The 13,029-nt window shown below is 37.3% G+C and overlaps 1 protein-coding gene across 2 annotated transcripts in view; it reads right to left on the reverse strand.

Moving 5' to 3' along the window:
• The window catches only part of FAM13B (family with sequence similarity 13 member B), a 98,377-nt gene extending 85,977 nt beyond the window's left edge, over window positions 1-12,400 (reverse strand). The window contains exon 1 of one of the 2 annotated variants that reach the window (XM_073221680.1): window positions 12,289-12,400. The gene's annotated coding sequence lies outside the window, so the exon portion shown is untranslated. Of the gene's footprint in view, window positions 1-326; window positions 348-12,288 lie in introns of those variants that run through there. The other variant, XM_073221681.1, reaches the window with a different exon arrangement.
• Between the last annotated feature and the right edge of the window lie 629 nt (window positions 12,401-13,029).

Genomic DNA, 13,029 nt, shown 5'->3' on the forward strand with positions numbered 1-13,029 from the left:
TTTTAAGATCTTCTAAACCTTGTGAGTTACAATAAATATGGGGACACCTCCTCCCTAGTTAAAAGCAAATTTATACTGCACACTTACAGAATAAGGCATAAGTGTAGATAATGATGGGAAAATATATACAGTTTTGTGTACAGTAAAAACTACTGCACAAGGAGATGAAGTTGTAACTACCCTGTCTCCCACACAGCAGTAAAATGCTATCAAATTCAACCAAACTCAGCTAAATAATTTTCTCTTTCTTGAAGTGCTCATCTCTATAGGGAGAAAGAAAGAACTAAAAACCCAACAAAGTTAAAATATTTTGATAAGCAACTCACCATTGTTGCTGGTTCTTCTGAGGAATGCAGTGGAAATCTCTGCCACTTTCCCCAGGATCATTGTGCCATTTGTGTAAAAATGCGTGTTCTTCATAAACAAAAAATATTACTAGCTGCAAAGAGAAGAAACTGTTCCAGAGTGTACAAATCCCACGCCAGCATCCAAAATAATGGCAAATACTGTTCTGATCTTAACAACCCAAAGTAACTTTTGTGCCATTTTTTTATTCAACACATATTTCTTGAGCAGTTATGGACCAGGCACTGTTAGGAGATATAATTATGACCTCCGCCCTGAAAAAGCTTCATTTTACATATCTCAAGAATAGAATATTTTTGGAGTAAAACCAAAGTTAACATAATGTTGAGAAATCAACTGAAATGCTTCTATATTCACTCACAGCCACTGGTGCCATCCAGTTTCAGGAGCTGGAACAATTAACAGTAACTCTCATCTATGCCAAGTCCACATTTTTAGCCTGCTTACTTGGAATTCAGTGTTATTCAGACAATAACATAAGCCAAAGAGATCATCCGCTTTAAGACTAAGTTGTTTTGACTTCTTGATTAAATTCCTTATAATCAACTAGATATTTTTTGCACAATCAGAACTTCTATTGTTAAAAAAAACAAAAAGAATAGATATCACATTCTCCTTTTCCCTTTTTCTATATCCATATAAGGGAAAGAAAAATATGCTCAGAGATTCAATGAAGTTATGATCAGAAAACCATGGGCCTCCTGCCCCTTTAGCCAGAAATCCAGGCAGGGCCTTCCGGTCTGTATATCCTGACTCTTCTTTACAAGCCCTAAGCTTTTGGCCTTCCCACCATTTTACCAGCGAGGCTCCTTCTAGATTCCTTTCATTAGAACCGCACCTCCTATGGCAAACTGACAGCCCAAATATTTGCAGATCACAATCTAACTACAATCTTATTTTTGACAAACTTTTGACAAACATTTACAACCGACTGCTCTTTTCCACTAAAGACAAGGGTATAATGATCTGCAGAAGCATTTAGTGTTTTCCCAATCATCATGCTTATTGGCAGAGAAGCTCTGAAGCATGAAGGCTCACACCCTTATTTTAGGCTTTCATAGTAAGAGAGAAATCAAACTTGGTACACAGGAAAAGTGGGATAGTTGTTATATATGTGTCTTATTGTCCCTATTACAGGATGGCACTCTCTGTATCCTAAATAAGTGTCTTACCAAAAACAAGTACTGTAAAAACACGTTGAAAAGACAAATGGCCCTTTGTTTAACCAAATTTGTTATTTTTTAATAAGGGTTTTCTATTTATTTATTCGTGTTTTCTTTGTATATATTGTTTTCCTCCACCTGGAATACTCTGGTACCTATTACTCATTCATACACTTAAAAATACTTATTGTGCACCTAGTATGTGCCAGGTACTGTGCTAAGTGCTAACGACACAGCAATGAACACATTAGACATAATTTCTGCCTTGTGGTGAACACAATGTAATTATGCCCATTACACAGCAGACTCACTTATTGTTCAATAAGCCTAAGTTCAGTTTTAGTGTCCTAAGTGTCCCTTTATCTGGGCAGCCTCCGTGACCTCATCTGGGTTGAACACAGCATCCCTGCTCTCTGGGCCCCTGTCATCTTGCCCGTAAACCACACTGGTGACCTCCCCAAACTAAGGTCCTTGAAGGGCTACATCCCCAGTGCAAGAACAAGTAAAAAGTCTTGAGGGAAAGGATAAGGATACCTGACTGTCTCCACCTTACCTGGGGATGGAGTACAAAAGTATAAAACTCTCCTCTGAGAATTCCTAAACAAGTTTATAATTATACTGTGGAGGGGCCAGAATTTCACACTACCTGTGTCACCCAGAAAATCCTGAACTGAAAACTATAAATTTGATCACTTTCAGACAATCCTTCAGTTAACCAATTTTCCCTTCAACTGTCAAATCTTATATTGAGCTCAGGACCATTCTGGACCTCACGTATGTACCTCTTCATCTGGCTGTTCATTTGTATTCGTTATAATGTCTTTTCTAATAAACCAGTAACAGAAAAGTGTTTTCCTGGGATCTATGAACCTAAGGAGAGGGTCATGAGAACCCCTGATTTAGTCTGTAGTCAAAGTCAGACAAAAGTGTGGATAACTCAGGGACCCACTACTTGCAGTTGGTATCTGAAGTGGGGGACAGTCTGATGAGACTGAGCCTTTACCCTGCAGGATCTGCACTAACTCCAAGAAATTACTGTCAGAATTGAATTAAACTGTAGGACACTTATCTCTAGTTCCTCTCCATTTGCAGGAGGTCAGGGGTGGGGCTAAAACTTCTGACCCTCTAATCATTTAATCTTTCTGGAACCAACTATCTAGGGGTCCCACCCTAAGTCACCTCATTAGTTATGTCTGCAGAGAATTAGGAGACTTGTTTGATGTGAAAAACCTACACTTCTGGTGTCAGAAGTGCAGTGAGTAGAGAAAACAGTTTTTCCTTTAGTATGTTTAACATTTTTTAAGGATTATACAGGGATTATAGGAAATAAAAATAATGAGGTAATAAGACTATCAAAATTGACCAGAGGGAGAATATATTCACAGATCCGATAAAGGGTTGACATCCAAAATATATAAAGAGCTCACACACCTCAACACACAAAAAGCAAATAATCCAATTAAAAAATGGGCAGAGGAGCTGAACAGACAGTTCTCCAACAAAGAAATTCAGATGGCCAACAAACACATGAAAAGATGCTCCACATCGCTAGTCATCAGAGAAATGCAAATTAAAACCACAATGAGATACCACCTCACACCAGTTAGGATGGCCACCATCCAAAAGACAAACAACAACAAATGTTGGTGAGGTTGTGGAGAAAGGGGAACCCTCCTACACTGCTGGTAGGAATGTAAATTAGTTCAACCATTGTGGAAAGCAGTATGGAGGCTCCTCAAAAAGCTCAAAATAGAAATACCAGTTGACACAGGAATTCCACTTCTAGGAATTTACCCTAAAAATGCATCAGCCCAGTTTGAAAAAGACAGGTGCACCCCTATGTTTATCGCAGCACTATTTACAATAGCCAAGAAATTGAAGCAACTTAAGTGTCCATCAGTAGAGGAATGAATAAAGAAGATGTGGTACATATACACAATGGAATATTATTCAGCCATAAGAAGAAAACAAATCCTACCATTTGCAACAACATGGATGGAGCTAGAGGGTATTATGCTCAGTGAAATAAGCCAGGCAGAGAAAGACAAGTACCAAATGATCTCACTCATATGTGGAGTATAAGAACAAAAGAAAACTGAAGGAACAAAACAGCAGCAGAAGCACAGAAACCAAGAATGGACTAATAGTTACCAAAGGGAAAGGGACTGGGGAGGACGGGTGGGAAGGGAGGGATAAGGGCGGGAAGAAAAGAAAGGGGGCATTACGATTAGCATGTATAGTGTTGGGGGGGCACAGGGAGGGCTGTGCAACACAGAGAAGACAAGTAGTGATTTTACATCATCTTACTATGTTGAAGGACAGTGACTATGAACTTGGTGACAAGTAGTGATTTTACAGCATCTTACTATTTTGATGGACAGTGACTGTGAACGGGGATGTGGGGGGGACTTGGTGAAGGGGGGAGCCTAGCAAACATAATGTCCTTCATGTAATTGTAGATTAATAATACCAAAATAAAAATAAAAATAAACAGCAGCAGAATCACAGAACCCAAGAATGGAATGAACTAACAGTTACCAAAGGGAAAAGGACTGGGGAGGATGGGTGGGAAGGGAGGGATAAGGGCAGGGAAAAAGAAAGGGGGCATTATGATTAGCATGTATAATGTGGGGTGGGGGCATGGGGAGGGCTGTACAACACAGAGAAGACAAGTAGTGATTCTACAGCATCTTACTATGCTGATGGACAGTGACTGTAATGGGGTTTCTTAGGGGGACTTGGTGAAGGGGGGAGCCTAGTAAACATAATGTTCTTCATGTAATTGTAGATTAATGATAACAAAATTTTTTTTAATTGACCACACATATTTGGAAAAGAGCCAAATGAACTTGCAGAAATAAAGATTATAATATTTGAAATTAGAAACCCAAAGGATAAGCTAACCATCAGATGAAGGGAGAATTAGTTAATTGAAAGATCATTTGAAGAACTGTACAATATAACACAGAGAGACAAAGAAATGGAAAATATGAAAGAGAAGTTGAGATGCATGCTGGATAGGGTAAAAGGATTCAACAAATGTCTAATTAGAATTGAAAGAGATTATAGAATGGAGGAAAGGTAATATTCAACAAAATAATGGCTGAACATTTTCCAGAATTGAAGATAAATATACTACATTCTGAAATACCAAAAACTGCCATGCTGAAAAAATGAAATCCACACTTAGTCACTTCATAGTGAACATTCAGGACATCAGAGAAAGAGGGAATCCTTCAATTAGGCAGCAAAAGAAGACAATAAACTTAAAAGAAATGACATTCGGCTTACAACTGACCTTTCTACACCAACAGTGGAAGTCAGAAAACACTGGATGTATCTTCAAAACATTAGAAAATTGCCATCAACCCACTCCATATTCTATATCCAGTGAAACTATATTTTAAGGACAAGAGCAAAATAAAAACATTTTCAGACAAACTATATAACGCTTGAAAAATGAGAAAAAAGTTCAGATTTTTAAAAAAAGAATTTACTACCAATAGATGTTCATCAAAAGAAATGCTAAAGGATGTACATATGGAAAAAGGGTAGTAGTACCATGAGATCCAAAATACAAGAAGTAATGGTGACCAAAGCTAATTGTAAACACACTGTAAATCTAAACTGTCCAAAATTAATAGCAATAATGTCTAAATTTGACTATTATTGAATAATTTTACATATATTGGGAGTATAAATGAAGTTAAAGTATTATAAAACTGTGCTGTTTAAGAGGATACTAAATATATTGTTTACAGTTTAGTTAAATATTCATGTCAAACTTTGTGTAATCACTAAAATAAATAAAAGTTTATTTCCAGTTTATTACAGAGAATAAAACAAACCGGGAGGAACTTAATTTAAGAAATGGATAAGAGATTTTAAAGGCAGGACAAATAGTAAGAATTAGTAGAATAAATCCAAGTATATGAGTAATCACAATCAATGTAAGTATATGAATTCTTCAATGAAAAGGCAAAAAAATGTCAAATCAAATTTTTTGAATGCAGCCAAATGTTTACTGCATACATAAGAATACGGAAAGGTTAAAGGTTTTTTTAAAAGATTGAAAGTATATATTCAGACTAGTTTAATATACACGTACCCTAAACTTTATCAGTGTTACTCATACCCAGTAAAATGTGTGCACAAATGCATTAAAGACCTGTACAAAAATGTACGTATCTGCGTTTTTCATAATGGCAAAAAAATGGAGACGCAAATAGCTATCAATAATAGAATAAGGAGTGGTAAATTCTAGTATACTTATATGCAACAATGAAAATGAACAAACTATAGCTATAAGCATCAATGTGATGAATCACACAAAAATAATATAAATGAAAGAAGCCAGGTACAAACACATACTTTCTGATTTCATTTAAATAATTTTCAAAATCAGGGAAAACTGAACTATGGCTTTAGACATCAGGATTGTAGTTAAGGAGGGAAGCCTTTTTTGAGAAGGAAGGAGTCAGTGATTGGGAAAAGAGTCATGAGGGGATATTCTTTGTCTTCACCTGGGAGGTGGTTGCATGGGTATATTCACTTAGGGTTGATTATCCAGCTATCTTCTTATGATTTATATACTTCTCCATATGTACTTTATACTCCAAAAAATTTTTAAGTAAAACTAACTTCCTATATTAAAAAAATTTTTTAACTAAATATAACAATGTTTTTCAAAAAAAACCCAGCAAAACTAAACCATCATGTTTTAGGGGTACATATTTAGGTGGAAAATTTTTTTCTTTAAAAAGGCCAAGAGTCCTCATGGGAGGAAATAAGCTTACTTTCTCAAAACATCTCAGCCAAAGTTTCCTTATATTTCAGTAGTATGTCCGTGACCCAATCCTGTGCCTAGGGAAATAGGAAGTGCTCATTGCCTTACCCAGTTGGGACCCATTCCTGAAGCCTGTCAAACAATGTGGACTGCAGCGGATGTTGTGGAGGCAATAGAATACCCTACGAATTTTATAAAATTGGTATATATTAATATGTATGTCTAGACCAAAAAACAAAACCTAGAAGAAAACAACCCAGTAAGAGAAAATGGTCATCTCTTGTTAGATGAAATTTATGTGATTTTTTTCTCCTTTATAATTTTATTCTGTATTTTCTATAATAAATATTAATTACCTAAAAAAAAAAGAAAAGGCCAAGAGTGATTAACATAGGTCATGGTACTGATTCCTTTGGGGAGGAGGGGCAAGACTGGGTTGTCTGACCACTAAACAATGTTCCATTACTTGACTTGAGTGGTAGTTGCATGAGTGTTTGTATTAAATTATTATTGAGCTGTATATCTCTCTGGGGCATTTTTCTATATGAATATTTCACAAAAAATATTTTAAAACATGCTTAAAAAAGATAATATACAAGAATGCCTTCATTATTCTTAAAACACACTCTAACCCTAGGGAAATGATTGATAAATTCAGCTAAATTATATTTGACACCATAAAAAGAGTGAAAACTCAAGCCAAAGAACTGTAGAACTTACTTACAAAGCATTCAACTCCCCAATAAACTGTTACCCATATTATATGCAGAACTCCTAGAAATCAATAAAATTTTTTAAAATACAATCCAATGTGAAATTTCACCCCAAAAAAACTTTTTTATAGCTTCTGCACATAGGAGGAAATCCAAATGGCCAATAAATGTATGAATAATACTCAACTATATTAGCAACCAGAGAAAAGCAAACTAAAATGAAATACAACTGTACATCACCACAATATGCCCACCAGAATGGCTGAAATTCATGCCTGACAATACCGAGTGTTAGCAAGGATGCGGAAAACGAATCTAATTCACTGCTATTGGTGAATAAGAAATAGCATTACCCACTAAAATTGAAGACAAAAATTCTAACTAATTCCCCTCTGGAGTATAACCCTGGATAACTGTGTACTTAGGTACCAGAATACATGACAGAAAAGTTAGCTGCATTGATTAAATAGTAGCCCCAATTAATAATAGCCCCAAAATGGAAACAACACAAAATTCCAGCCACAGAAGAATGGCCCATACAATGAAATACATACAGCAATGAATAATAAGTAAACTAAAGCTAAACCTACAGGTAACAACATGGTTGAATTTTATAATATAGAAGGTAAATAAAATACAAAAGAAACATACAGTGTGGCTCTTTTATGTAATTCAAAATCAGAAACTCAACTATATTGTTTGGAAATACATGCATTGGAGGTAAAACTACAGAGACAAAGCAGGAACTGATTACCACAAAAGTTAGGATAGTGACTTATTTCTAAGAGGAGAGAGGAGGTAAGTGATGACAAGGTCCATAAAGGACACTCTGGGGAAGGGGTGTGATCAATGCACTATTTCTTGAATTGGGTGATGGCTACACAGATATTTGCTTTAGAATTCCTTTTTGTACCACGCATTTATGGTTTCTGTCCTTTTTTTACAAGTCTTCATTTTGCAATTTAAAAGGCTGGAAACAATGGGAAGCTTAAGTGGTAGTATCTGAATCACCTTATTTTCTCCTGAAGCTGAACTTGAAGCTATTGATAAATACCCAGAGTTTGATATCCAGAGAAAGATTTAATAGTCACTTTGTGTCCAAACACTGTCACTATGTCAAAATAAAGGCATTTATCCTTTCCACTTGCTCAGAGAACAACTCAGACTTGATAAACGGAGTGAGCTATTTGTAACAAGGAAATAATAGTTATTTAGATGGTAAGTAGAGCAATCGCGTGATAAAGGGATACACAAAGATGGCTGTGGTAGGCAGAATGATGAGGTCACAGGGATGTCCACATTCTACTCCCTGGAACTTGTGAATGTGTTAGGTTTCATGACAAAGGGGAATTGAGGTTGCTAATCAATTGACACAGAGATGGAGAGATTACCCTGGACAATATGGATGGGCCTGGTATAACCACAGAGTCTTTATAAATGGGAGAGGAGGCAGGAAATATTAGAGTGATTAGATGTGAAACTGAGCCCACCATTGCTGGCTCTGAAGAGGGCTGGCGGCCAGGAGCCAAGGAGTGTGGACAACTTGTAGAAGCTAAGGAAAGCAAGGAAATAGCTTCTTCCCTAGAAGCCCCTAGATTTTCCCCAGGAGCCCTAATTTTGGCCCAGTGACAGCCAGGTCAGACTTTCAACCTACAGAACTGTAAGATAGTTTGTGTTGTTATTTCAAACAACTTTTTATTTTGTAATAATTTTAGATTCATAGAAAAGTGAAGATCAGAGTGTTCACAGCTTCCCTTAATGCTAGTATTTAATGCCTTTTTAAAAAAAATAGACATTAGAGCAGTTTTATGTTCACAGCAAAATTGAGCAGAAGGTACAGAGACTTCCCATATCCTCCTTTCCCCGACATATGAATTTGTATTGTTTTAAGCCATTAAGTTTGTGGTAATTTTGTAGAGCAATACTAAAAAAATTAATGCAATGGCAAATGACATTTTTAGGAGAAAAAAGAGAGGTAGATGATCTATGAGGATACGTACATATATGGTAAAATGTTAAAAGAATTCAGCTGAGTGAATGTGAAGATCCGATTGGCTTTATTCAACAATTTATGGCAGCATCCCATCTAACAAGTAGAAAGGAGCTCCAAGGAGAGTTGTACAAAATGGAAAGTTTTTATAGGCAGAAGATGGGTGGGACAAAGTGAAAAAAGTGGAATATTTCAGGCAAAATTACCTTCCTTTAGCGGAAGGCAAGAGATTTCATTAGTCAAATACCTCACTAGTGCAGCAGACTGACTGGTTTAAAATTTCACTCCTGGACTGCAGTTAGGTATTAAGTCTCGGTGGGGATTAGCACAGTGACTCCATTTGGGGCTTGCTTTTTCTTTTTAGCAATGCTAAAATAAGAGAATAACTCGAAATTCAGTATACTTGTTACTTCTAATGGAGGGTATGGAGCATATAGGTGGGAAACTCCCGCCACCACAACCTCCCCAGGAACAGGGCTGCGTGAGCCTACAAGTGGCCTCTATGGAAATGAAAACGGAACATTCTCTGGGCAGATGAATTAAAAAAACAGCAGCCCAGTGTGTCCACTGCCTAGCAGCAGGTTGTGACTTTGTGCCCAAGAAAAACCCCGCCCTCCAGAGGGAACTCTCCCTCCCCTTGGCGAGGGTCTCCACGCAGCGCCCAGTTTGCTCCACAGTGATGGCAGCTCCACTAAGGACCTTCAGAGGTTGTATAATATTCTACTTCTCAAGCTGGGTGGAAGGTATGTGGGGTTTTTCATAATTATTTTTAAACTATATATATAACTTTAAAATTATTCACAACTTTAAAATTTTTTTTAAGTTTAGCAATGTATATATGATAAAGAAGCCTTGGATATACAATGGGGAAATGACAGCCTCTTCAACAGCTGGTGTTGGCAAAACTGGACAGCTCCATGTAAGAGAATAAAACTGGATCATTGTCTAACCCTGTACACAAAAGCAAACTTGAAATGGATCAAAGACCTGAATGTAAGGTCATGAAACCGTAAAACTCTTAGAAGAAAACATAGGCAAAAATCTCTTGAATATAAACATGGACAACTTTCTCCTAAACACATCTCTTTGGGCAAGGGAAACAAAAGCAAAAATGAACAAATGGGACTATATCAAACTAAAAACCTTCTCTACAATTCGTGCCTCATATCAAAATTACCAAGTATCATAATTCTTACAAGTGGTAAAGATACCTCAAGACAAATGCTGGGCATAGAAGCCACAGGGCATAAATCTGCAAAGAAGTAAAAAGCTAACCTTTTCAAACAATATTGCTTCTCTCTCACTTACCAACTTTACATTTCCCTGTATGGCCCCAGAAGATCACTGGTTAGCTAGAGACGGGTAAGATTCCTCAAGGGAGGAACAACCTAAGACAGGCACAGTCGCAGGGGGGCCATCAGGTGAGAAATTGGGGATCGACAGAGGTGAGGCTTAGAACCTCACCCCCCTGTTTTGAGAGAAATCTTCTGCATCTGTGGATGTTTTATTGCCCTTGTCTAGCTTGGATTAATACTTAGTCTAGAGACACACACCTGATCATCTATACATTTCCCCTCTTACAGCACTAAACTATGTTTTCTACCTTTATCTTGCATCTACCTACCACTTCAGCATTTTATTAAAAATAATAATAATAATAATAATAAGGGAGAAATGTGGGATTCACATATAAATCAAGTATAAAAATCAAACGAATATTCACATTTGACCTGATTGTTTATAGTTAATAATGCGTGATCAAAACCGAAAGTTTCTGTGATGACTGCCCTTGGACTGTTCACCATGTAAGAACTTATTCACTAAGTAAGAATTTGTTCACCATGTAAGAACTTGTTCGTTATGCTTCAGAAGATTGGAGACTGTTGAGAATTAGGCTTGGGGTTGATTAATGATTGTGCATTAAGTCCCCTATACAGAATTTTATTGTTGTTAACAACCATTTGATCAATAAATATGAGAGATGCCCTCTCAAAAAAAAGAAAAACCTTCTCTACAGCAAAGGACACCAGTAGAACAAAAAGGCATCCTACAGTATGGGAGACTACATTCATAAACAACATATCCAATAAGGGATTAACATCCAAAATACATAAAGAACTCACATGCCTCAACACCCAAAAGCAAATAACCCTATTAAAAAATGGGTGGGGGATATGAACAGACACTTCTCCAAAGAAGAAATTCAGATGGCCAACAGGCACATGAAAAGATGCTCCACATCACTAATTATGAGGGAAATGCAAATTAAAACCACAATGAGATATCACCTCACACCAGTTAGGATGGCCAACATCCAAAAGACAAGGAACAACAAATGCTGGCAAGGATGCATAGAAAAGGGAACCCTCCTACACTACTGGTGGGAATGTAAATTAGTTCAACCATTGTGGAAAGCAATATGGAGGTTCCTCAAAAAGCTAACAATAGAAATACCACTTGATCCAGGAATTCCTCTCCTAGGAATTTACCCAAAGAAAACAAGATCCCTGATGCAAAAAGACATATGCATCCCTATGTTTATCACAGCACTGTTTACAATAGCCAAGATATGGAAGCAACCTAAGTGTCCATCAGTAGAGGAATGGATAAAGAAGATGTGGTACATATACACAATGGAATACTATTCAGCCATGAGAAGAAAACAAATCCTATCATTTGCAACAACATGGATGGAGCTAGAGGGTATTATGCTCAGTGAAATAAGCCAGGTGGAGAAAGACAAGTACCAAATGATTTCACTCATATGTGGAGTATAAGAACAAAGAAAAACTGAAGGAACAAAACAGCAGCAGACTCACAGAACCCAAGAATGGACTAACAGTTACCAAAGGGAAAGGGACTGGGGACAATGGGTGGGAAGGGAGGGATAAGGGCAGGGAAAAAAAAGAGGGCATTACAATTAGCATGTATGTATAGTGTTGCGGGGGGGTGGTACAGGGAGGGCTGTGCAACACAGAGAAGACAGGTGGTGATTATACAGCATCTTGTTACACTGATGGAGAGTGACTGTAGTAAGGGGTGTGGGGAGGACTTGGTGAGGGGGGGAGCCTGGTAAACATAGTGTTCTTCATGTAATTGCAGATTAATGATAGCAAAAAAAACTCCATTTGCAGATGAGAAATAAGGGAAACATGTAGAGATGGAATTCAAGCCCTGGTCTCTTTTACTGTAAAGGCTGTACTTTCTCCACTATGTCACTACACCAAAAATGTAACCCAAATGTAGAAACCTGAAAGGGAAGTGACTCACCCAGACACTCACAGCTTCATGGCTAGATGTCCATCGCAATCCAGACCACCGGAGGGCTTTTCAACACCCTGGTCTTCCCAGAAAACAAGGTTGGAAATTGCCAAAGGCTGTTGAGGCAAATATATCATACTTGCCTACCTGATATCTGTGTCCCTGGAGATAGAGAACCTACCTGCAGGACAAAGGTCAAAGATAAACTAGAAACACCAAGAAACATGGAAACTTTGGCCCGATTCCATCCACATCACGGTCAAAGCAAAGGGCCGATGGCCCTACAAGTCAGCCCTAGGGACTAGTATTGTTTTTAGCCGCCTCCCAGCACTCACCTGTCATGCTAAAATGTTTTAACTCTGAGGTTGGACAATCACAGGCATGAATAGCAAATAGTTTGAGGTCCTGCTCTTTACTGGGGTTCATTATATGGTTCTTTTATGAAATAACCCAGAATAAAAAGTGTCCCTAAGAATTTCACCTGTTTTTCTCATATGGGATTAAATGAGAAGTATAGGAAATGTGTTTTCTGATGTTATTGTTCATATTGATCATTATCTTCTAAAGAAAAGAAGGATGGAGTAAATTATATCTAAGAAACTGCCAAACTCCCTCCTTGAAAAGCATTAATGAAATGCCTATGTGATAAGTTGCTAACAGTTTGAAGCTGGATACATGGAGGTGCAGTAAGCTATTCTTCCTACCTTTATATAATAAAAACTTTTAATAATTGAAAGTTTAATTTTAAAA

This window comes from Manis javanica, chromosome 14 (assembly GCF_040802235.1).
Source record: "Manis javanica isolate MJ-LG chromosome 14, MJ_LKY, whole genome shotgun sequence".
Classification (NCBI taxonomy): domain Eukaryota; kingdom Metazoa; phylum Chordata; class Mammalia; order Pholidota; family Manidae; genus Manis; species Manis javanica.